Genomic DNA, 24,612 nt, shown 5'->3' with positions numbered 1-24,612 from the left:
CGGTGGAGGCGGGACCCGGCCAGGGGAGTTGAGTCCCCCACCCTGTCCACACCCTCCCCCAGTGGCGCTGCGACCCATCCCTTTGCCCCCCCCCCCTCCTTGGGGCCTGTGGTTGGATTGGGTGCGGGGGAGTCGCTGGGGGAACTTGCCGACGTGTGCAGCGCCATTCTGTCCTCCACCTTTGGCGCTGGCACCCCCCCTGTGGCAGATTCATCCCTCCCTGCACCCACAACACCTACCCTTTCCCCTCCTGTCCCTGCGGTGCCTGTTTCCACCCTCCCCCCTGATGCCCCCTCTTCTGTGGATGAAATGGACTTGTGAACTGTGCAGGCAAGCTAGGGGACACACGTCCCGATGTGTACCCCCCCCCCCGGACATTGCTGCTGGGCTGGCCCATGGCCCTTGTACATAGTGGACATTTTCTCTGATATGTTTTCCTGCTGAATAAAGCCTTTTCTTTTTGTTTTGCACACTGATGCTTTCCTGGACTTGCTGTTGGTGCTGGTGCTCCCTGCGTTGGGGTGGTGATAATGTGTTAGGGGTCTGTGAAATGTTGGAGTGTGCTGCTCATGGGGTGTACCCTGCCATCTGCGTGCCATCACAAAGGTCTCTGCAAATGGTATTTGGTCATGTTTGCTCTCACTGTATGGTGACATTGTCCCAAGGTGTGTTCCATCCTCTGTGGCCCAGGCCATTTTTCCTGCAGGGTGTCTCCCAAATGCTGTGCTGTGCTGTGTCTACATTTCCTGGATGTGTGAGGGTTGCCGTTCAATATAGCCATGCTGGCTCAGCGATGGCTCCGCCTGCATCTGGGGTATCACCCTTGTAGGTCACTGAACTTGTTGATGGGGTATATTGTCCGATGTCTGGGCACTGCTGGGAGTGATAGGTACACACCCCTCCTGTGTCGGGCACTGCTGGGAGTGATAGGCACACACCCCTCCTGTGTCTGGGCACTGCTGGGAGGACCCTGCACCCACCCCTCCTGTGTCTGGGCACTGCTGGGGGTGTTTTGCACACCCCATTCTTATAGCAGGTTCGGTGCGTACATGCACGGGTGGGGGTTGGGTGCGTACATACACGGGTGGGGGTTCGGTCCGTACATACACGGGTGGGGGTTCGGGGCGTACATACTCTGCTGGGGTGGGGGTTCGGTGCGTACATACACGGGTGGTGGTTCGGTGCGTACATACACGGCTGGGGTGGGGGTTTGGTGCGTACATACACGGCTGGTGTGGGGGTTGGGTGCGTACATACACGGGTGGGGGTTCGGTCCGTACATACACGGGTGGGGGTTCGGGGCGTACATACTCTGCTGGGGTGGGGGTTCGGTCCGTACATACACGGGTGGGGGTTCGGGGCGTACATACTCTGCTGGGGTGGGTGTTAGGTGCGTACATACACGGGTGGTGGTTCGGTGCGTACATACACGGCTGGGGTGGGGGTTGGGTGCGTACATACACGGGTGGGGGTTCGGTCCGTACATACACGGGTGGGGGTTCGGGGCGTACATACTCTGCTGGGGTGGGGGTTCGGTCCGTACATACACGGGTGGGGGTTCGGGGCGTACATACTCTGCTGGGGTGGGGGTTCGGTGCGTACATACACGGGTGGTGGTTCGGTGCGTACATACACGGCTGGGGTGGGGGTTTGGTGCGTACATACACGGCTGGGGTGGGGGTTGGGTGCGTACATACACGGGTGGGGGTTCGGTCCGTACATACACGGGTGGGGGTTCGGGGCGTACATACTCTGCTGGGGTGGGGGTTCGGTCCGTACATACACGGGTGGGGGTTCGGGGCGTACATACTCTGCTGGGGTGGGTGTTAGGTGCGTACATACACGGGTGGTGGTTTGGTGCGTACATACACGGCTGGGGTGGGGGTTCGGTCCGTACATACACGGGTGGGGGTTCGGGGCGTACATACTCTGCTGGGGTGGGTGTTAGGTGCGTACATACACGGGTGGTGGTTCGGTGCGTACATACACGGCTGGGGTGGGGGTTGGGTGCGTACATACACGGGTGGGGGTTCGGTCCGTACATACACGGGTGGGGGTTCGGGGCGTACATACTCTGCTGGGGTGGGGGTTCGGTCCGTACATACACGGGTGGGGGTTCGGGGCGTACATACTCTGCTGGGGTGGGGGTTCGGTGCGTACATACACGGGTGGTGGTTCGGTGCGTACATACACGGCTGGGGTGGGGGTTTGGTGCGTACATACACGGCTGGGGTGGGGGTTGGGTGCGTACATACACGGGTGGGGGTTCGGTCCGTACATACACGGGTGGGGGTTCGGGGCGTACATACTCTGCTGGGGTGGGGGTTCGGTCCGTACATACACGGGTGGGGGTTCGGGGCGTACATACTCTGCTGGGGTGGGTGTTAGGTGCGTACATACACGGGTGGTGGTTTGGTGCGTACATACACGGCTGGGGGTTCGGGGCGTACATACCAGGGTGGGGTGGGGGTTCGGGGCGTACATGCACGGGTGGCGCTTGGGTGCGTACATACACGGGTGGGGGTTCGGGGCGTACATACCAGGGTGGGGTGGGGGTTCGGGGCGTACATACACGGGTGGCGCTTGGGTGCGTACATACACGGGTGGGGGTTCGGGGCGTACATACACGGGTGGGGGTTCGGGGCGTACATACACGAGTGGTGGTTTGGTGCGTACATACACGGCTGGGGTGGGGGTTTGGTGCGTACATACACGGCTGGTGGTTCGGTGCGTACATACACGGCTGGGGGGGGTTCGGGGGCGTACATACACGGGTGGTGGTTTGGTGCGTACATACACGGCTGGTGTGGTGGTTTGGTGCGTACATACACGGGTGGGGGTTTGGTGCGTACATACACGGCTGGGGGTTCGGGGCGTACATACCAGGGTGGGGTGGGGGTTCGGGGCGTACATGCACGGGTGGCGCTTGGGTGCGTACATACACGGGTGGGGGTTCGGGGCGTACATACCAGGGTGGGGTGGGGGTTCGGGGCGTACATACACGGGTGGCGCTTGGGTGCGTACATACACGGGTGGGGGTTCGGGGCGTACATACACGGGTGGGGGTTCGGGGCGTACATACACGAGTGGGGGTTCGGGGCGTACATGCACGGGTGGGGGTACGGGCCGTACTTCCACGGGTGGGGGTACGGTCCGTACATACCCCTGCCCACGCTCTGCGTGCCTGGGTACGGGCCGTACCCATGCCTTTGGTGGGTGGGTACGGTGCGTCCCACCATTGTTGCGGGGCCGTGGGGTCCGCACCGTACACAGGCCTTGGGGGCGTGGCTACGGGTCGTACCACGCGTACCCCTACATGACCCCAGCAATGCTGGTACGAGCTGTACCAAGGCCTTTATGACGTGGGTACGGGCCGTACCGCTATTGTTGGAGTGACGTAGGGGGACGCGTGGTACGTTCCGTACCCACGCTCTTGCGGCCTGGGTAGGGTACGTACCGGTTCGCGTGAACATCCACTTCCGTTGTGGCGGACGCTTGCGTTGCTGGCCTCGCCCCCACCCCCTGGAAGTGACCAGGCCCTGATGGTCAGGTATGTCCAGGCCATGTGTGATTTGGTACCATGTGTTGGTGTTGTGTGTCCTGCCCCTGCCCCCCCCTTTGCCCCTGGTTGTTGTGCTGACCTTCTGCGGCGTCTGCGTCGGTTCCTGTACGCCAGGTGGACTGCTAGGAGGGCAGGGATGGCACGTAGGTTCGGGTCCATGTCTGTTCGTCGCGTCCAGCTGCTCCTTGCGTGTGTCGTCCTGATTTCCCGGCAGTTTTTGGCAGCCGGTAAATATTTTCCGTGCGGGATGACGTCGGTTCGAATCGTACTTCCTGGTTCGTGAAACGTAGGCTGGATGCGTACCGACGTCACGTCGGCTCCTTTCAGGATCGGAATTGTGTTTAGTTTCTGTTCGGTCGGTGTTTTGTTCGATTCGTACGGAAATGGTGTTTCCGTATGAATCGTACTTGCATTTTCGGATGGATTTCGCACCGGGTACGAGTCGGACGGAGAAAAGGCTCCGTCCGACGGTTCGTACCCGGTTTTTACCGGATCGGAATTGGCACCTATGTTGTGGCCTGTCTTGGAACCTATTATATAAAACTCTACATTCACTGCTCTTACATCAGAGCAGTGCACAACTACACATAAAATCTGGGGGCATCTTTACAAACCCCATTTGCCACCAGATCATCACTTTTTTAATGCTCCGGTGGTGTAGCTCCATTTCCTATATTTAGAAGGTGGAGTTAAGGTGTGCAATGGGCGTTGCTGTGGGCATTCGACCCCAACACCCATTGCTTTTTTAAAGCTGGCCTAGATTTACGAGGCAGTGCCAAAAAGTAACACCAGATAATACCTGGATTTAACATGGTGATATGAGGAAAAATTATTAATTTCTCCTTGTTTTTTTGCTTTTTCTATGTGTGCTGCATTCTACAGCACACATAGAAAGATCAAATCGCCAATAATGATCGAGGTGTCCCTTTGTGCACATAATCTAGTGCCCTTGCAGGTCAGGCAGCCTTGCAACATGGCAGCTGGGTGCCTTCGCTAGGCAGCTTTTTTAACGCCAGCGCTAGGGGAAACAAAGGGGTGTGCAGTATTCTTGTGAATATGGCTCATCCCTGCGCTTAAAAAATGTCGGAGTGCTGCCTCGCTAAATTTGGTGTAGCACCACGCTCAGATATTTTTTGTTAATATGCTGCCTCGCAAGTGTCTCTAAGAGCCTAAGGGACATAGTGGAGTCATCTTCTATCCGCCTTACCCAAACCTTCTAAACGCCAGGGGATGTGAGGGGATATCACCTCCCTCTGGACTGTGAGTCTCTGTGATGAAATCCATTGCTTGCACTGCACCTGATCCTCGGCCCACATGTTATGACGCTGTGCATTCCTCAGTGCCTTGAAGAGAGGTTTGCTGGAGTAGGAAAATATAGCTACCCCCCTCTTTATATTACATCATTTGATAGTAGGGGTGCCCTACTCAACAATCTCTTTTCACTCTCAATTCATCTTGTTTTAACTAAACCTTTTACATTGTTTTAATTTTTCCCATTTCACTTCCATTATTTCAATTTTCTGTGTGTTCTTTTATCACGCATTTCAAACTCTGCCCTAACAAATTAGCTTTGTTCAAGCATTTAATCTTTGGCATAATTGTTCCGGGTCATGCAGTCAAAACTGTTACTGTTCTATTTATTTCTCCACTTTGATTCATTTTGGTCATGGGAATTGCGAATCCTCCAGAAGTGAAGTACACAAGACAAATAATAAAGAAATGGACTGGACAGAGTGGTGAGATCTGAACTGTATCTGCCCTGGGCACTGTCAAACATAAGTGATTCATTCTCAAAGGCAATGTAATGAAGGGGAAAGAAATCATATTTCTTCTTATGTGGCACTTTTTCACAAAGAAAAGGACTCTGCTCAATTACTCTTTTCACAAGGCTTAGAATGGGCAATGATTTCCATAAACTATCAACCTGCATTTAAATTTAATGCCGCAAAGGCTCCTTAACTCTATGACAAACAGATATGATGCCGCGATAAATAATGCCATCAAAGATTTACTTAAAATAACATTACAATGTTCTATGTGGTGTTCTATCTTGGCAAATCCAAAGAGCTATTGAAAACAAAGCCAAAATGTACTGTTAATCTCCTTTTAATCTTTAAGACACATAGCACGCATATGATGGAAGAAAATGTGCCCAACATAGTGATGTGCAGATTAGCAGGCACTGTATAAAATATACCACTCCCAAAACTACAAAGAGGGGCACTGAATCGTAAGTGCCCAGATGCACATCAAGCCCTCAGAATCACAGTACAAATCCAGTGGCTCACCTTAATGATATTGTCAGACAGTGACCCATGCATTGTCTGTGTTATGCTTTTTGTTTTACAGAGGCTGTAGTCTAACTGTTCACCTAAAGGTTATACAGCTCTTAGGTGCTGGAAGTAGGGCTGTTGGAATGCTACAGCACCCCTCAAAATAATCATGCTGGAGTTCAGAAGGTGAATGTGCAATAAGGATGGACCCGATTCACAGAGGTAAAGCGGAACGAAAGTCAAACTTTACGACTTTCTGTATTCACAAAGGTCAATTACTACTCGTAAATGCCCTTTGTGAATACTGAAAGTCGTAATGTTAGATTTTCGTCTAACTTTAGGTTTGTGAATCCGGCCCACAGTCTTTAAATGTTGTTTTTATCTTGGAACCTTTGCTGTGCTTTCAAAGACAGGGGTCAAATGTCAAGCTATGCCTCTTGGAGGTTTGGGTCTACTTCTCTTTCTCCAGCTGCAAAGTTAGAGGATTTCATAAAGTGAACTATATGACACTCTTGCTGGGGTACTGAGAGGGAACTGAAGGACTGTAAGATGTGAGTTTGTTTCTAACACACAATTGAAGGAGATTTTTTTTGTAATGCTAAAGTGTGATGGAAAAATGGATTGTAATAGGATCAAAACAAATCAATAGACATTACTTGGTGATGTGCAAATGGTATACATTTGCTGAAACCTGATTCACACACATTATTATTTGTGCGCTATATATATCATTATCAGTCAAATCGGATGTCATTGTGAATTTTGAAGCCATTTCAATTGAAAATGTGCTGCCTGTAAAGGATAGTATTTTTCCACACGATGCTTTAGTAATATATTTGTGACAGTGTACTTCAAAATGCACCACGGCTACATACCACACCTTTACCACTCTCCTGATGAATGGGTGTGAATCATTTGCTATTCTTGCTCTTTGTGAAAAGCTTAGATTTTTCACAATCCCTATGACTTCAGTAATATAACAATGATGGCAGCAACCCCATTCTGAAAATTGCTCTAGCACTACTGATACAGCTTGTGAGCGCATCCACTATTGTGACAGTATATTCTCCACTCCCCTTAAGACTCAGGTAGGAAAATGCACAAATTCATGGAGCTGCAAATGAACCTCCCCCCAAATGACTTCATGCTGTGCCAGAGAAACAGCCGGATAATTCCTATCTGTACATAGAACTACTCCTAATAACATTATGCATTGTTTGTGCTCTAGAGAATATTAAACCACCAAGACACCTGTGGAGTCGTACAGAATATCCTTCCCAAAGTACCACATGGACAATAAAGACCATGTTTGATCTACTGAATTCCTCCCACATCCAAGGCCAATTGCTGAAAAGTTTGGAAATAGTTACACCCTTGTAGAAAAGCCATTCGTAGACCCCAAAGAGCCAGTGAACCTGTGTCATCATCACTGTTCTCTAACTCCACAAGATCATGGGTGAGTTCACCCATCAAGAGAGCGGAAACGGAAAGGAAGGAGAAATTGAGACTGTGGTGTGTGGTGCAGAGGTAGTGATGCTGATGCCAACGCCAATGGCGAAGAAGCAAGGCAGGGAGGAGCACGGAGCACTGCTCTGATCCTCGATCCCTGATCCCTGAGCTCCTGACCTCTGAGCCGGTTCCGGCACCTCAGTTATTGTTTTGTGGCACCCCTGGCTGGATGAAGTTGTCTGTGCAAGTGCTACCGCTGACTATCGGCCGCGGTGGAGTGAAGCGCCACAGGCGCCTCATGGAGGCGGACCAGCTAGTCCCGAATGCAGCCTGGGGTCCACCTGGTTGGCCCCACTCGCCATTTGTGTACCCTGGACCCAGCAAAGGAGCAAGGAAACAAAGGAGGTGAAGCGAAGTATCTTCTGGGACCCACTAGCCTTCACGCCCTGACTGACTTGTGTGCAAGCTCTGCACTGGGGTCCGTCCCTGCTCCGCTACTGGTGAAAGACAACCAGCACCAGCATAACATTCAGCCTCTCAGGAGATAAGAGGGTGATGCCTATGAAAATGCCAGTGGTGCCTTTTTACCTGGCTGACCAGTCTTCATTGCCTCCAGTAGAAAAGCGCGTAAGATCTGAAAAAAACAGGAATGGGGTAAGTGCAGCCGCAGCTAAGAAGCGCATTCCTGCAGCAGCAGCCTAAGCTAAGAAGCGCATTCCTGCAGCAGCAGCCTAAGGTGGACCAGGTCTGAATCAGCTGTAGCGGCCTGAGCCAGACCGGGTGCGACCTGCTGGTTGGCCGGGTTGGTGGGCCAGGGAAGTGTCATTGCAAGTCTCCCTTTTCCCCGGGCTGACTCGTTTTGGCTGCCACTATGAGGACCCTGGCTTAGTCCAAACCTGACCACCTCCAACTTTTGGCCTCCAAGGAAGCTACCACATGGGGCATCGTCTTACCATAGCCCCATCTAACCCTGCTGAACCAGCCAAGAGCACAAAAGACACAAAACTACTGCATCCTTGTATTATGCGGCAGCCAGACCGTCCCTAGCCAAGGAAAAGGTAAAGTCCAGCAGCTCATGTCATAAACTATAAACCACAAATTATAAAGCTAAAAGCTAAGACCTATCAGCAGACAGAATAATATCTCTCAAGGTCACCTGAAGATAATTGCACACCAAAGGGGGAAAATCTTTTTGCCAAATATTTGCAATACCCGGCATTTATACCTCGAAAGAGGGCTCCAGATCCCAGAGGGACATTGTACCCCATCTCCAGCAGAACACAAGATAACAAAAACCAACTTAGAAAACAGTGGTCGTGGCTAACAAAGCAAGAAAGGAAAAAAAACCTTCATAAAATCAACAAAATGTAAAACATATATAATTAAGTACAGAAATAAATGCGGACAAGAAACTCTACACAGGTACGGTGTCAAGCACACTATCGTCCACATGAAAGAGCAAAGAGACAAAAATCAAATATGCTATACCCACAAGTGGGAAGGCATGGAAAACAAAAAATGTCCCATATGGAGGAACAGCAAGAAGAAGTACCGCAAGTAATGATCATGAAGCAAGTTGAAAATAATAAAATTGAAAACAGTAGTGGAGAAATTAGAGACTACCTGTGTCTGACAATAGGAAAAGGTTAAAAGGCAAACGAATTCCGAGGTGTCAGAGCCGACATCAACCACACACAATCTGAGGACGCCCAAAAAAGAACACCTCCAACAATTCCATTGTCTCCAGAAATAATCATTGTTGAGAAAGTAGTACCAACATTAATGGTTAACCAAGGTACATCAGCGATTAAAAGTCCAGAAAAGCGACTCACTGATTCCAGAAAAGAAGTGATAATTAAAGTGGGAACTAGGGCCCTAAATAAGGAGAAAATAAGACAGAAAAGCCAATGTGCCTGGCCACACTTGGATTCTCTGGAGGCTCCAGAACGATGGCTCTCTCAAATAAACCTTCATGCAACTCAAGCATCTCCAATCCAGGTCTTCAACCTGCTAAAAGACCCCCACAAATACAACATAAAAGTCGACATGCCTCCCTTTCAGTACAACCCAAATGAACCATCATGCAACTCAACCATCACCAATTCAGGTCTCCCTGATCTGCTTAAAGAGCTCCACAAACACGACACATAAATCAATTTGCCTGCCATCCTGCACAAAGGATATAAATTCAACAAGCGACTATCTAGAGACACATAGTCAAGATTATCGAACAAATTTGACTACCCACCCAGTCTCACCTTTTAAGTCGACTTACATCCAACTCACCAATAATAAAAACAATAAAAAACATTAAGGAATTAAACCGGCCTCAGCAACAATCCAGCATAGCCAACCACACCTTATCATCAGTAAACAACTTGGAGAAAATAGTAAATCTTCAAAGCACCAATCAGAGGCATTTGCCCTCGAACCGGAAAAACGTTACTTATTAGCCAGCTTGTGTTCAAATCTCTCAAACTCATGCTTCTTTACTTATGACAACATGTCCCCAAAAATAGTATCTCCTTCGATGGATAAGGCCTCTGCCCTGTCGGCACTTAAGATCGAGGGTCTCCTTAAAGTGATCAATAAAGCAATGACTTCAATGGCAAATGCTGCCCTTATGCATGCCTTTCGGCTGGATGTGCAAATAAATATACTTCAGACAGTAGCTGGCTTAATATCAGGAATTGACATCAAACTAGAACAATTGAACTCCCTGATCCACAGAGTTCAGACAAGAGCAGAGCAAAGCCCTAAACAGAAGGAATGTGGTTGTAGTCCTATACTACATAAGTTGGAAAAGCTGCATGAAATAATGAGCACTCTAGTCGATGACCTCAAGAGAGAGGCAAATAGATGGGTGAACTAAACAAACCCCTTGTCTCAGCAATATCAAAATTGTAATTTAAATTTAATTCAAACTTCCCAATCAAATTTAAACAAAGAAATCTCTGGATGCCCCGGGAATAGGGGAGAAAACACAAGTAGACCTAGGGGAAGAGAAAAGTCAACCACCCAAAAAATATTAGAGGAAATGGCTAATGGTAAACAGGAGGAGCTGGAGAAACCACTGAAAATTGATCAGAAAGAAGAGAGTGATATTAAACAAAAAAGAAAGAAATAACAAACAAGAACCAAAAACAGAACTAAAACATGAAAGAAGAACCACCAACTAAGAGGCCCATTAGGATGGCGGGCGGACTGAAGTCCGCCCGCCACCCTAGCGGTGCTGGGACCAGCCGCCAGTGGTGTGGCAGTCCCGCACTGGCAATTAGGATGCCACCGCCACGGTGGCATCCCGCATATGTTACATTGTGGTGGGTGGTGCTGTAAGCAGCACCCGCCACAATGCAATATATTCATTTGTGCATTGGCGTGCACAATGTGACAGACACCGCGCAGTGCCTGCCAACTTGTACATGCCAATGTTGGGGGGTACCATGGGTACACCCCAAGTGCAGCACACCACCCCCCCACCCCCATGGGGGCCCACAACAGGCCCACAAAGAGAACTCCGTATGCCTTTTCATGGCAGAGTTTCCGCCATGGAAAGGCATTGAACAATCCACATCATAATATGGATGGTGGTGCCTGGAAGGCACGGCCACTATATTATGGGCCTTTACACCCGGTAGGCAATCGTGATGATTGCCTACCAGCGGAAAAGCGGCGGACGGTCTTTCAGTCCGCCGGGGTACCCCCCGCCATGCTAATGCTGCAGGGGTAAAAGGCCATCTGGCGCGGTGTTTTGGCGAGCGGATCTGCCCACCATGCTAATAGGCCCCATAATATCAAGCACTGAAGTATCAACTAGCCCCCAAAAACCTCTCACGGATGTCCAGCATCTACCAAGAAAGAATAAGAAAAAACAGAAAAAATTAAACAAACTGAATAAGGGCGAATGCAACAAGTAAGGGCCCTTACTTCACTGGCTCCAGAGTGAAATTAAGGAAAGTACCTTGGATGCTGAACCCTTCCCTAACCCAAGATATAGAGAACTAGGGACAGGGCAACCTGGTAGAACCGAAAGTGAAACAATAAAAATACAAGATCCTAAATGAACCGCAGGACACTCGCGTGCAGAGCAGGACAGGAAAGAACATGAGCCACGGCAAATCAATGAAGAAAATGTTCAATGATCAAGAGCCGGAGGGAACAGGGGAAATTAAATTTCTAAACCGCACCCAAAGGACCATTCTCAAATTAGGGATTGCGAGAAAAAACACCCAAATTTGAAATGCCAAAAGGAAGCCCTTTAGGTTGCAGCACTGCCTACCATGGACTGAAGAGGGCAACCTAAACTAAAACAATATCCATCAAGGAATATCTAAACCATGTAATACAGAGGAAGAAGGCATCAAAATTTAAAATAGCTACCAATGAGATAACAAACCAAATAAAACAAAGAACTCTGACGGGGACAAATAAAAACGATAAGGTTTCAAATGATAGATCATCACTCTTGCACCACAGAACAAGGTGTGATGAATTACAACATGAAGCCTAGTCAAACTACCCTCAAGAAGAATCGGCCCCCTGGAGGAGTACCCCCCAAAACCATAGAAGTCACTGATGACTTATCAGCAAGACCATTACAAAAACAAGACAGAACGGATCAACTTGAAAACCCAGAAGACCTAAAGATGATACTATATCACGAGTACATGTCACAAGGGAAGTGGGATATCCTTAATAGAGGAAACATCCTGAAGCTCTGCTCAAACTTGCCTGGCTTAGAGAAAATAAAAAACACAGATATTGACAGTGTGGCATTCCTTGCCCCAGAGCTTGGCGACATAAACGAGACAACAGAAGTAATTCTCCCTAACCAGGCTATGGCGAGAGCCCTAAAGAAAAACAAAAGTCGTCTGGAAGACTGGGGGATTCAGATCAGTAATGCAGCAATAATAAAATATCCTGCAATTTTGAAAAAAGGAGCAGACACAGCGGAGGAGGTAAAACAAGAAAGAGAACAACGATACATAACAAAAATGTGTACCCGGCTCAATTCCTCACGGTACTAGAGAAGGACCGAGATTAAAACTGAGGAGAGACGGCTCAATACAAATCACAATGGATAAAGTAGGGTGTCCATGCCAGTGTCTGGCAAAGGGGAAGAACATACCAGACTGGACCTAGCTACTGCAGGCCCTAGACTCACATTCCTAACACCCCAGGGAATATCATCTGTAAGAAGAATCTCATTCCTAATTTACAAATCTGTTCTTGGAACATTCGGGGACTAACCAGCGATGAAGGGGCGCAATACACTTCCTGATGAGCTGTGAAATCATTGCATTGCAAGAAACCTGGGCCCGGCAATCAATACCATGGCAGGATTACACTGTTTATGAATCAAATGCAACAGGCTCACAAGTAGGGTGTTGCGCCTCGGGAGGTGTGCCAATTTATGTCAAAAATAACCTGGCAGTACATGTATCATCACTGTGCAAGGGAAATGGAGATTATATATTTCTCTAGGCAAGGATCTTAAAATCTGACACGTTCAGACCGGAACAAAATATCATGATTTTAGGCTGCATTTACCTTCATCCATTTTAGGATTAAACGTGAAGTAACATAAAGCAGAATGCTACCAGCAATGAGAGACCTCTACTCTCAGCGCCCAAATGATCTATGGATAATATTAGGAGATTTCAATGCTAATTTAATGGAATCAGATCAAAACTATTCTCTAGTAGCACTGGATGGTCACATCCGGTCCATTCCAGACATAAGCAATCAGTACCAACGAAAAGATAACCATGGATTAAGATTAGCAGCCCCTTTCAATCAATTGGGCCATCAAATCCTAAATGGAAGATTATCCACTGATTCACCTGCAGCTTACACTTACTCTTCATATCTTAGATTGGCCCCACTGGATTACATCTGAGTCCCGACAGCTCATTTCCACATAATCCAAAAAATCATAGTAATCCCATCAGTGCATGCAATTATCTCCTGCGAAATTCAGTTTCTTCAATGCCACCAGACAAAAATGAAACTGATCGCTAACGAGGAAACATGAAACCAGTAAAAAAAGTAAGGTGGTCGACAGAACATCAAGAAAACATTTATGAAGCATTGAAACATTTCTTGGATAAAGTAACCCAGGAATATGGTGCATTATCGTTGAGAAAATCATGAGAATCGCTACTGGAGGAACTGAGAGAAAAATTAACCACTGGGATGAAGCCAGGCATAAACAAATTACCCCTAAAAGACCTTCATCTTATAAAACAAAAACAAACAATAGCGTCAATAAAACGCAAATTAAATATCATAATTCGCAGAGCCACTAACAACAGTACTGAACATAGATCATTACAGGCAAAAGTCTGGGATTCAAGGAAAGCTAGATTCATCTACAAGAGAATGATGGAAGAGAAACGCTGGGAAAAACACATGAAATTAGAAAGGCAAGAGACCAATTTTGGATCTGGATGAATAAATGCTTCAGGCCAAATCAGCTACCAACAGTAATCAACATTTCGCCCATAGATTGGGAAAATTACATACAAGCACTCTATGTGGAGCCACCTAGTGATGAAGACGAAAATCATGACATGTGTGAAAGCAACAACGAATCAAGGAATATTGAGTTACAAAACCAATCAAACAAACCAATTAAAATAACCCCTGACCAAGTGATGCACATCATTAAAAAAAATGCGATCTGGAGGGGCACCCGACCCAAATGGAGTCCCGTCCATGGTGTATGAAGGGATGGCACGAAAATGGGCAACAATCATGGTGCTTTTATTCTGGGAGTAGAGATCGAGAGGAAGCATTCCTGAGTAATGGAGAGGTTCCCTCCTTGTCCCAATACATAAAAAAGTCTCTCGATCCAACCCTGAAAACTACCATATGATCGCACTCAGATGTAGAAGGGAAATGCTATGCCAGTATACTATTACAAGAACTGACAGCATGGGTAGAAGAGCGCAAACTGATCCCACACACGCAAACAGGCTTTCAAAAGGGTTGCCACATCGAAGACAATTTGGTCTGTATGTCCCACCTGATAGAGCCATTGCTAGCAAAAAAAGGAGGGCTTTGTATCTAGCATACATTGATTTTCAAACAGCATTCGATAGTGTGACTTGTCCGAGATTGTGAAAAAATTGAAAAACTGGAGCATTAACCAAGCTGTATTAAAAGCACCTATTGCCTTGTATTTAGAAACATGGGTTAAGATAAGAGATTCCTCTGGATAATCCATGACCAATAAGGGGCTAAATTAAGGATGGATATTGGCCCAATGCTGTTTAATCTATTCTTGGCAGATTTACCAGAATGTTTGGTAGATATCCGAGCTTTTGCCTCCAGAACTTGTTGGAGCTAAAATTCGATTGTTGCAATACGCGGATGTACACCCCGGTCAGGCTACAGACGCTTCTGACTGCACTGACACTATGCTGAAAAGCAAACAATTTGAAAATAAACACGGCAAAAACAAAGGCAATGATCATCACTAGACAAATAACGATGAAGGGCTCCTGGCATGTCGATGGAAAACCCTTGAGATAGTCTCTGGATACAAGAACTAGGGAGTTTTGATGGACCACTAAGTAAGGCAGGCCACTCAAATCACTGCAATGCAAGGGATGGCACACTCGCAAGAGGGGGCCTTTTGCAGAGTAAGGAAATCCATGAGTACACCTGATCTAACTCCCCTAACCCAAGCAATGGGGGCAACATTTTTACCATCAGTGGCCTATGGTGCAATAGACATTAAAGACAAAATATTGACATGGTTGGACAGAGGTCAATCAGCTTGCTTCCGCAGGGTATGTTTTTTACTAATTTCTACCACCCATGCCCATATTTGTACGGAATTTAACTTGACGTCTCATAAGTGGCTATTAAAACAGCTAGGTTTATGGCCTATTGCCTGAAAGCCAAACAAGCCTGGGATCACACGCTAAAGAAGTATATTTGGCCAATGATAAGCAACTCAAGGTCTAACTGGTACGAATTCCCAACACACTGCCTTACTGGAAGCTCGCAAAATATGGTCTGCCTACATACCCACAGCTGCAGCAGCCAAACTATTAACTAAACTAGCAAAATAATGTCAGCCGACAGTGACGCACTTTCCCTGAAAAATCTGAGCCATGGTAGTTGGGCGTGAAAACTTTATAAAAGCGGGGGCTTGCATACTATTTGTCTTCTCCTTTGAAGCCAATAATGAAGTGCCAACTAATGAGACTATGGCTTGGATTATTTCCACTGCTGGCATATAAGTACGGCCAAAGGTATAAGCAAGACATAGCCGTACAGTGCTGACTATGTGGGGGAGAGGAGGAAACACTAGTCATGTACTGTGTGTCTGTCAAAAACTGCGAACCCCGAGAATTCACTGGCTTTGCCCTATCTGCCATATTTTAAACATGCGGACATGTCAAGAAGCTTTGGTAGAGTGCATGAAAGCCGACTCGGTGCAACTAGCTGCACGCTTCATGAAATTCATGACAGCAGTAGAATTCATGATGAACTTTGATAACTGTATAGAATTATAATCATTTCATTCACAATGCCAAGCCAACCGTTTTATTTTTCTCCTCTCCACTGTTGATAAAATGGTGAACTAATTTTTAATCCAAGAGTATCAGGACCATAAATTGTTACAAGTTTTTTATTTAAAACTGGAAAGTATGAGCTCTCCACTTGCTTTTAACCAATCGATTGCAATGATTTCAAGTAATTATGCAATGAAAAATGATCTTGTCTTATTACCCATCAACTGCAGAGCTTCATTAAAATGCATTGAATCATTCATAAGGTTATAGAACAATTAGCGCTACTGAGACCAACATAAAAACATTACAGAAGACCTCCTTCAACATCCTCAGTAGCCTTCCAAGAACAGAATGCTAACATCCTCAGCATCCTGCTAAATCCAAATCCCATTAAATTACCATTCCTTCATTATATATGTTTTTTAATTTTTATTTGGCCTCCCAGCATCCCTTTCAAAAAGCACAAATCATAACTACCATTCTACCACCCTCTGATAACCCCTAGTTTTGAGGGAGCTGGACTTTCCTTATCTTAACCTTCGGGTATCATCACTAAATAACCCTAGCCACAGGTCGTATGGACCTTTGTTCGTCGACAAAGAGAAATGAGGAGCAATCATCAAGTAAAAAATAAATAATTAACTATTTTTAGTTCAGTCAATAAATATAGTGAGTGTGAGTTAAAGGGTTTTATTTTCAAATCTTTTAGTCTGTCATCTGTTTATTCATTAGATTATAATCTTTAGCTATCAGCATTAAAAGTTAATATAATCTATCAATCAATATTTGATTAAAAATAACAAAATGTTCACTAGAATCACAGTTAATATAGAAATAATAAAGTAAGTGTGTTCCATAAAGGAAAAGTCGCTATTCTTAATAATTTGGAATAATGAGAGAAAAAGGTCTCAATTCAGAAAACCAATGAAGAGTTCTGATGAGACAGAGATATCAATGCGCAAGCATGAAGCCCTTCCATTGTAAACTGGGAAGTATTCTCAGCTCAAAGATATCAACAGACAATTCAGTGAAATCTAAGCAAGGCAACCTCTCATGAAGACATGCACCAGAAACTTAAAGGCAAAATTATTTTCTTCCATCTTCTTCATCCTCCAATAGCATAAAAGGAAACTCCTGGGAGTAAGCAAACTCCCCATTGTCTCATATGGCCACAATAGGCTTTTGGACATTGAACCTTGAAAAGTTACATGGTTGATGTTTTGTGGTCCAGACTTTTCTTCATATAAATCATTCTTCTGGTTGGCTCCTCTTCTGAATAGTCAAATACATAACAAATGCCTTTTCACTAGCTAACAGAAGACTTCTGGAAAAAATGCAGCATTTGAATAAACAAAAAAAATCATTGTGCGCAAAGAACTATTCAATGTGGAAAACAGGCCTTTCAGGCTTAATGCATTATTTTTCATTTAACATGGCATTGCCAGTTAGGCTAACTTAAATCAGCACTTTTATTCATTTACAGGCCTATAACATTTAAGTATTATTACCTACTAAAACTTTTGCATTTCAGCATATTTTTTAAAACATAAACTTTGCACATTATTAATAAGAGCATTTTGTCAGTGAATAACATTCATGTCAACAGTAGCATCTTTCAATAAATCTGTTAGAAAATAAAACACCTGACTCCTGACACCTTTTCCTTCAACCATCAACCCCCAAAAATCAATTCAAAGTAGTTACCCACGCAAAGGCAATAGGTCTGACTTTAATATGCTAGTACTGGAAAGCACAAAGGCACACAGGCTATTTGTGTTAAACCAATATCTTTCTGTGTAGTCTAGGCGTTTGCCCTGTTTTTTATTTCACCAGGTGTGAGAGATAGGTTATTGGTTGAGTGGGGTGTTAACACTTCTCAAGCAATATCCACAATCTCCATCAGGGTGAACCGCAAAAGTAACTAAATTTACCTGTGCTTAACCCTCTGGTACGTGACGCAAAAGCAGTCAGGCCTACCTTAGAGGCAATGTGCAAAGTATTTATGCAATACAGTGAAAACACCACACAAGAAAAATCCCACACCAATTCAGAAGGGAAGAGTACATTTTAATAAATTATATAATACCAAAATGACAAAACTCCAATTAGTAGAACCCGAGTAATGATTTTTTAAAATCCAAGTTAGAAAATAGCACCTAAAAGATCAAAATAACAACCGCAGCCTTCTAGTAGAGTAAAATCGGGTCAAAGTAAAAGAAATATGGCCAACCGCTTTGGGGTGTCAATATTGAAAAATAAAATATCAAGGCACGTCACAATATATGTACTTTTAATAATGAACCCGCGTTACCCTTGTTGAAACAACCCGATGTGACCGCCCTCTCAACTCTGGTCAGGCAGGCCCTGTGACTTAGGTCTGAAGCAACTGCTTGACAGATCACATGTGGGGTGACATGTATCCCCCTTAGACAAACGTGCAAACAGGAAAACCCAGATCAATCCCACAAATGGGCAGCAACATCAAAATGGTCTCAGGAGATTGGCCCCCAATAAAACAAGTTTAGTCGTAGGGGCAGGCATTCCCAAAACACCATAAAGTCAGATGCCACACTAAGGCCCTTATCATGATGTCGACCAGTCCACCACCGACAGGCTGTCGGAGGCGGTCTGCCCGTCATACAGGGCATCGGTCCCACCGCTACATTACGATGCAGCTGGCGGGACCGCAGAGGTCTGGGACCACTGCCTCAAACAGGATCTAAGATCCTGTTGTGTTATGTTTCATATAGGTACCCTAATATAGGCTTGAGTAATATCATAAACCTTCACCTACATTACCTACCATATACTACACAGTAACGAGCCTTTAGGATTGAACCTTTACCTAGATCTAGTCTGGGTTTGGAAGGAGGGTTTTTCCTGAACAATAGCATCCTATAACTTCCTCAATGGACTCATACAGTATGAATGAAAATTCATGAGTGCTCTTGGAAACCAGGCAGGGCCTACACCAACCTACCCCACCATATCTACGTACAAAGCTCATCCCATACATCATCCTCAAATCCAACAATGGCTAATACATGAAACAAGGGACAAAGAAACCATAGATACTTTTTGTATAAATACAGCACATCTTGCTAGGGTTGGTAGAGGGAACCGAGACTTCTAGGCCGACACACGGACCAGAGACGCTGAGGCTCCTGCATGCAGATGCTTCAGCTGACAGTGGTCTAAACATCCCTCGCGGGGTGTCCAACTCGAGACCAGGACGGGGTCCCACAGTCTCTCACTTCAGGTAATGGGGTTCGACTGAATCCTTGAGGGATTCTTGGCTTCACACCTACTCACATGCTAGGTACACTTAGGTACCTCTAGATAGGCATCATAGGAGTACGCACACTTTTATCCTGCATTTTATATTCATGTATTTATTCATGCTTATTGGAAGATGGTAGAACTGTACTATCCATTTATTTTCACTGTGCTGCTAATCATATGTATATGCTACTGTCTCATTGTTGTTGCAGCACATCTATTTTACACCAGAAGAACAACTGTGCAATAGATTCTTATTGTAACACGCTAGACTGTTTCTCCTGTGTAACACTCTGAGGCCAAATAAGTGATCATGAGTGAAAGAGCGAAAAGTAGTATATTGTTTCCACGATCCTGAGGGATCAGGGTTGTCATGTTCTAAGGTTGCCAGAAACTATTCTCTCCCCGATAAGAGAAGATTCTAGTGGCGCTGTGAGCTAGCTAAAACAGAAAGGTTAACATTCTCGGTGGAGGTGCTCACAGTCAGTCTACCACCAATCTTACAGTTTATGTTATCCGAAACATGCAGTTCCTGTTTGGGTAATATAGGAACTACACGACAACTGGGGCAGCAGTCAGAATCCTAGCCCTACAATGGAGACAGTGCCTGCGCCGTCACCTTGGTAGTGATTAGGATGTCCCTTTCCAACTGCCTTTTCATGGCGATCCCAATGCCATGAAAAGACAGATGAAAAGGGACTTTGTGGGCCACAGGCAGGGCCCCCATCCCCAATAGGCCACACTTCAATGGCCCTGGGGGCACATGTGGTGCCCTCACGTACATTCATCCACTGCGTGCCATGCACCTCAAGGTGTCTGGCACGCGGTGAATGAATGTGCACCAAGTGCTCTATAACATTGTGGATTGTTTTGCTGCCCTTTTCCAGGGCTGCAGCCCAAGCTGCAGTGTTATGAAGCATTTTTCCACCGTCTAGCCTACTGGGCACATCGTAATTGAGCGGTATCGTAATGATGCCCTAAGTTAGGAACACTCAGCTAATCATAACACAGCATGCACACTACACGCATTGATCAAGCGCTCCCCATGTTGGACTTCTAGACACGTACCCACTAGCTTTGCATTGTGTCCACGAAGGGTCAAGACCCACCTACGCTTCTTATCAAATGACCAGATTTATGGCTCTGTGACCAGGCCCAGATTCCTGTTCTAGAAATAATGCACAAATTGATTTATTAAACTTTGTGAATTGTATGAAATGATGGGGAAAAAATAAATTGCTACTTCTAGGAGATAGCTAAATTCTAGAATTCTTGCAAGGCAGAAAATAAAACCTAATATAATTTTCAAAGATGGTACTGTTATATGGCCGTTAGGGACACTGTCGACATTGCTAAGTTAGCATGAGCTTTGCCGCCATGATGCTGTCTTTGCGCACGTTACTACAAGACTTTGTTTTTGCAAGACTCTGTTTATGCCTTTCACATGAGAACTGTTTGCTTTTCACGTTCTCTGCTGCGTTTCTGGAGTTTAGTCTGAACACGCTGTACAAGGTTGATAAACAATGCTCCATGTTATTCTGTTCCGGTCAGTCCCTAGTACCTAGACATAACATGCTAAACACAGCTGCAATGCTGGAGACTCGTGCTTTGATATTACGGAGATCCATGTTGTTTTAACACACACTTGGAGAAAGCCTTTCCATGAAGAAGTGCTACTCTGTTCCTATGATGTAAACCTTACATCCAGGCTTTAAGGTATCAGGTCTGCCGTCAAAGCCCAGAGATATTCCTTTATATAAATAAGCTTCTTCCAGTCAAGGGGAGGGTGGTTAGGTCTTATAGTCCTTTTTCCACTGTCTTTATATAATTACTTCCCCCTTTGTACTCTATGGAATTGTAGCAATGCTAACTGTGTTGAGTTTATGCATTTTGCTGCTGGTAGTGGCCCGTATACTGTAATGTAGAGCACGATAGTTAAAATAAACATTTTGAACTATTTCAGTGACTAGTGAAGTACGAGTGAATGAGCGAAAGAGTATGTCTTGCTACCGCGATTCTTGAGAGAGTAGGACGTGTTGTGTTCTGGGTTGTCTAATCATTTGTAGCTCCGTAATTTTTGGAGGAGAGCAAATGAGACAGTTTTGCTAGTCGGTTTTGGGATTTTTGGGTACTAAGGTTATAGGTTGGTACACCCCTATACACTGAGGTCCTGTTTTCCTGCGCATAGTTCTGTGCAGGTGCAGAATCCCCGCAACAGTACAAACACACCTGCATAACTGAACAGTAATGTTCCATGTTCAAAGAAATAGCAAGATATGATATTCTCATCTCAAGAGGATGGTTGCACTGATAAATCCACGCATGAAGACTAAGTGGTTCGCATTCTGGTTGCCTACAATAGCAGTTGGAGATATGATGCATGACCTGTCCCGATGTCACCTAGCATGACGACGCCTCTTATCCCTTTACATTTAGAGCTCAACTTTTATAGCATAATCTCATAGTTGTTGAGAACAATTGACAGAAAATGGTCTGATGCACTTTCAATTATTTTCATTCTATGGGACTCTGTTAGTTTGAATATTTACAAAACTGAATCACCTAGCTATCATTCTGTTAGAAACTCAGAGAAAGTAATAAAAATCTAACATAAAATTAAGCAGTCAGCATTTAGATAAAACATTGGAAGTCTAGTCCCATAGGTTTGATGATCACACTTCAAAATATAATCATATGTGTCATATGAATCATGCGTATTCTGCATTTTGAATAATTGTTTCACACATGTAACTCAAGCAGGGGAATACCCAGGATAGAAAAAAAAAATGTTCCTGATAAGAGTGTGAATATTCCTTGAGGTGGGCAGTTGCCCACCGCAAATAATTATCCAAAAAAACACTCTATCATGAGCCCAGCACCAGTTCATTAGAGCCTATTTGTAGGTTTCTGTTTTTCTCGTACTACTGCTTCCATTCACCTTCACTATGAAAAAGTGTCAAAAATGTCACCAAAATGTACAGATTTCACCATTGCATACCTCCGACTGACCAGGAGGTGAAGCTATGGTGTGTTGATTAGGCATTTGTCCTTTACTTATTTTTATACTTGCTGGTTATTTTGCATGAAACATTTGGTAGACTTCAGTGTGCTATCGTGAGTATCTACATCATTTTCCAATGTCTTGATCTGTTGTTCTAGAGCATCAAAAATATTAGAAGGCAAATGTACCAATGATGATTCCAAAAAGGCAGTTCTTCCACTCTCATTCCCAAACCCCTTCCCCTGCTTTACCACCAGGGCTGATTGGTTGGTTATTTTGGTTTTCAGAAAAGAGTGGCAGGGACCTTAAAGTCTTGATGTCTCACTGAATAAAGCTTAACTACATGATCTGGCTTGTTATCAAGTGCACTCTATAAACTATGGGTAAGGCACTCTGTCCAACGTACTTTTGAATACAGATGTTGAGAGAGCAAATACCACACCTTTTTACATAGTGTATTCACTCATTAATTTAACATAGAGACCATTTTTTGAAAATCATGAATTTCACAGACTCAATGTTTTTCTGCAATAACTTTATTTTCCTTTCCCTTTTTTTTGAGTTCTTTCCACATCTTAGGCTTCTAGATAGCACTGGAGTTGTGGCAGTCAACATAGACTTCAGCATTTCCTTGCTTCTCAGGCTTGGGGCTTTTTCAAGGCTGTAATATGTACTTAATTCAATTAAATTTGTTCTTTTCTATGGAAGCCCTATAATAGTGAGGATGATTACCACAAAGATGCAGCACTGCAGCACTGCATAGGTTGGGAGTTTCCAAATTCAAGATAGGAATAAAGGGTGAAAATATGAATCACACTTGTTTTGTGTGATAAATAACAAGAAATAGAATAAGATGCTTAGATACAGGCATATATATATACAAGATCAAGCGGATTTATGTTTAGTAGGGTAAACAAGCTCTCACATGGTGCTCCAAGGAACTATCTTATAGAACAATGGTTCAAGGTTGATGCAATGTTTTCCAAGACTTATGGTTGGTTGTGAAAATCAGGGGAATCATGCACTATGTTCTCTAGTTGGAAGCCCAGGGAGCTCGAGGGGGGGGGGTAACAAAATAGACTAGTAATAAGGAAGGAAAGGAGGGTCTTTAGGGAGTGGGTACAATACATTTATGAATATACAATCTGGCTATAATACAAAAAAAATGGCATAATGCTAAGGTCTAAGCTGGAGTATTTAAGTCAGTAGAGGAAAAGGGAATGGGGAAAAGGTAATTGATTCCTAATGTAATCATCTTGTAATGGGCAAATTAAGGGGAACATTGGGATGTGTAATAGAGAATGCAGAAGGAGCAAAGTAAGGTGAAAAAGGGTGTTGCACCTAAATAATATGAGATGAAAGGATAATATGTAGAACAGGAACATGATGCACTGAGAGATTCCATAACAAATGAACTGTCATTTCCCATGATGATTACATCACATGGTATTTGCATTGTGACAACTGTGACAACTGTGCATGAATTGGGCTATTGAGTCCAGTAAAAGAACAGAAAGAGCGAGGCCAGGTAAGAAACAACTGTCTTGAAAGGTGTGGGCATGTGAGGAACACAAGGATATAAGCGGTAATGGTAAGTATGTCAAAGGAAAATGCCTTACACTATGACTGTCAATAGGAATGTTGAATTGGTGACTGAATGGTCAGAACTGGAAGAGTTTGAAAAGGAGAGTTTGGAACAAACCCATAAAAATACCCAGCATTCAAATGCTGAATGGTATAAAACCAAATAGGGTTTTTAAAGAAAGAAGAAGCTCCCTAGGATATTAAGCTTAGCCGCGTGAAAGCAGTAGGCCATAATTTGTAAGCTAGGAGTGATCTGGTGTAGGATTTGATCAATTTCAAATGGAGAGCATGGTGCTATTAAACTACGCACTTTAGGTCTGTCTTATGATTAGAACGATATGGAAACTCTATATATGGAAGAGAATTTGGCATATTGAATTTTGCCTGGGTTATTCTTTTTGTAGCACTGATGAAGTCTAATTGGTTTAATAACCAGGGACGAAACACGTTAGCTACTGGATTTATTACAAGATTGACTGGGATGTTTATGGTATTTAGACGAAATGTCGAGTTAGAAATGTCAACTTACACAAATATCGAGTTGTAAATAACGTGACACAGAAATATTGTTTTCAAGAATATCGATTTTAAGGTAAGAAATATTGTTTAAAAAATATAGAAGTCATTAATATCGTTTGCAAAAATATAAATGTTTGAAATATATATTTTTTAATTGGTGTTATGTATTTTAGTGTGTATTTTAAATGTATGTGATGCCTTTTTTTGTATAAGTCTTGTTTATGCTTTTTAAGCTATGTGTTAAATTTTTTTTAGTTATCAACTTTATTTAACTTTTTACGTTTTTTAGTTCTGTAGTGGGTTGTGGGTTTATAATGGAATAGGGTGGGAAGTAATTTAATTATAATAAATTGATTAATATTTTTATATGTTGGAAGTAATTTATTATTGATTGATTCTTAATTGGTTGTTAATTAA

This window comes from Triturus cristatus, chromosome 1_2 (genome assembly GCF_964204655.1).
Source record: "Triturus cristatus chromosome 1_2, aTriCri1.1, whole genome shotgun sequence".
Lineage (NCBI taxonomy): Eukaryota > Metazoa > Chordata > Amphibia > Caudata > Salamandridae > Triturus > Triturus cristatus.
The sequence above is the reverse complement of the archived record's forward strand: the minus strand, read 5'-3'. Positions refer to the sequence as shown.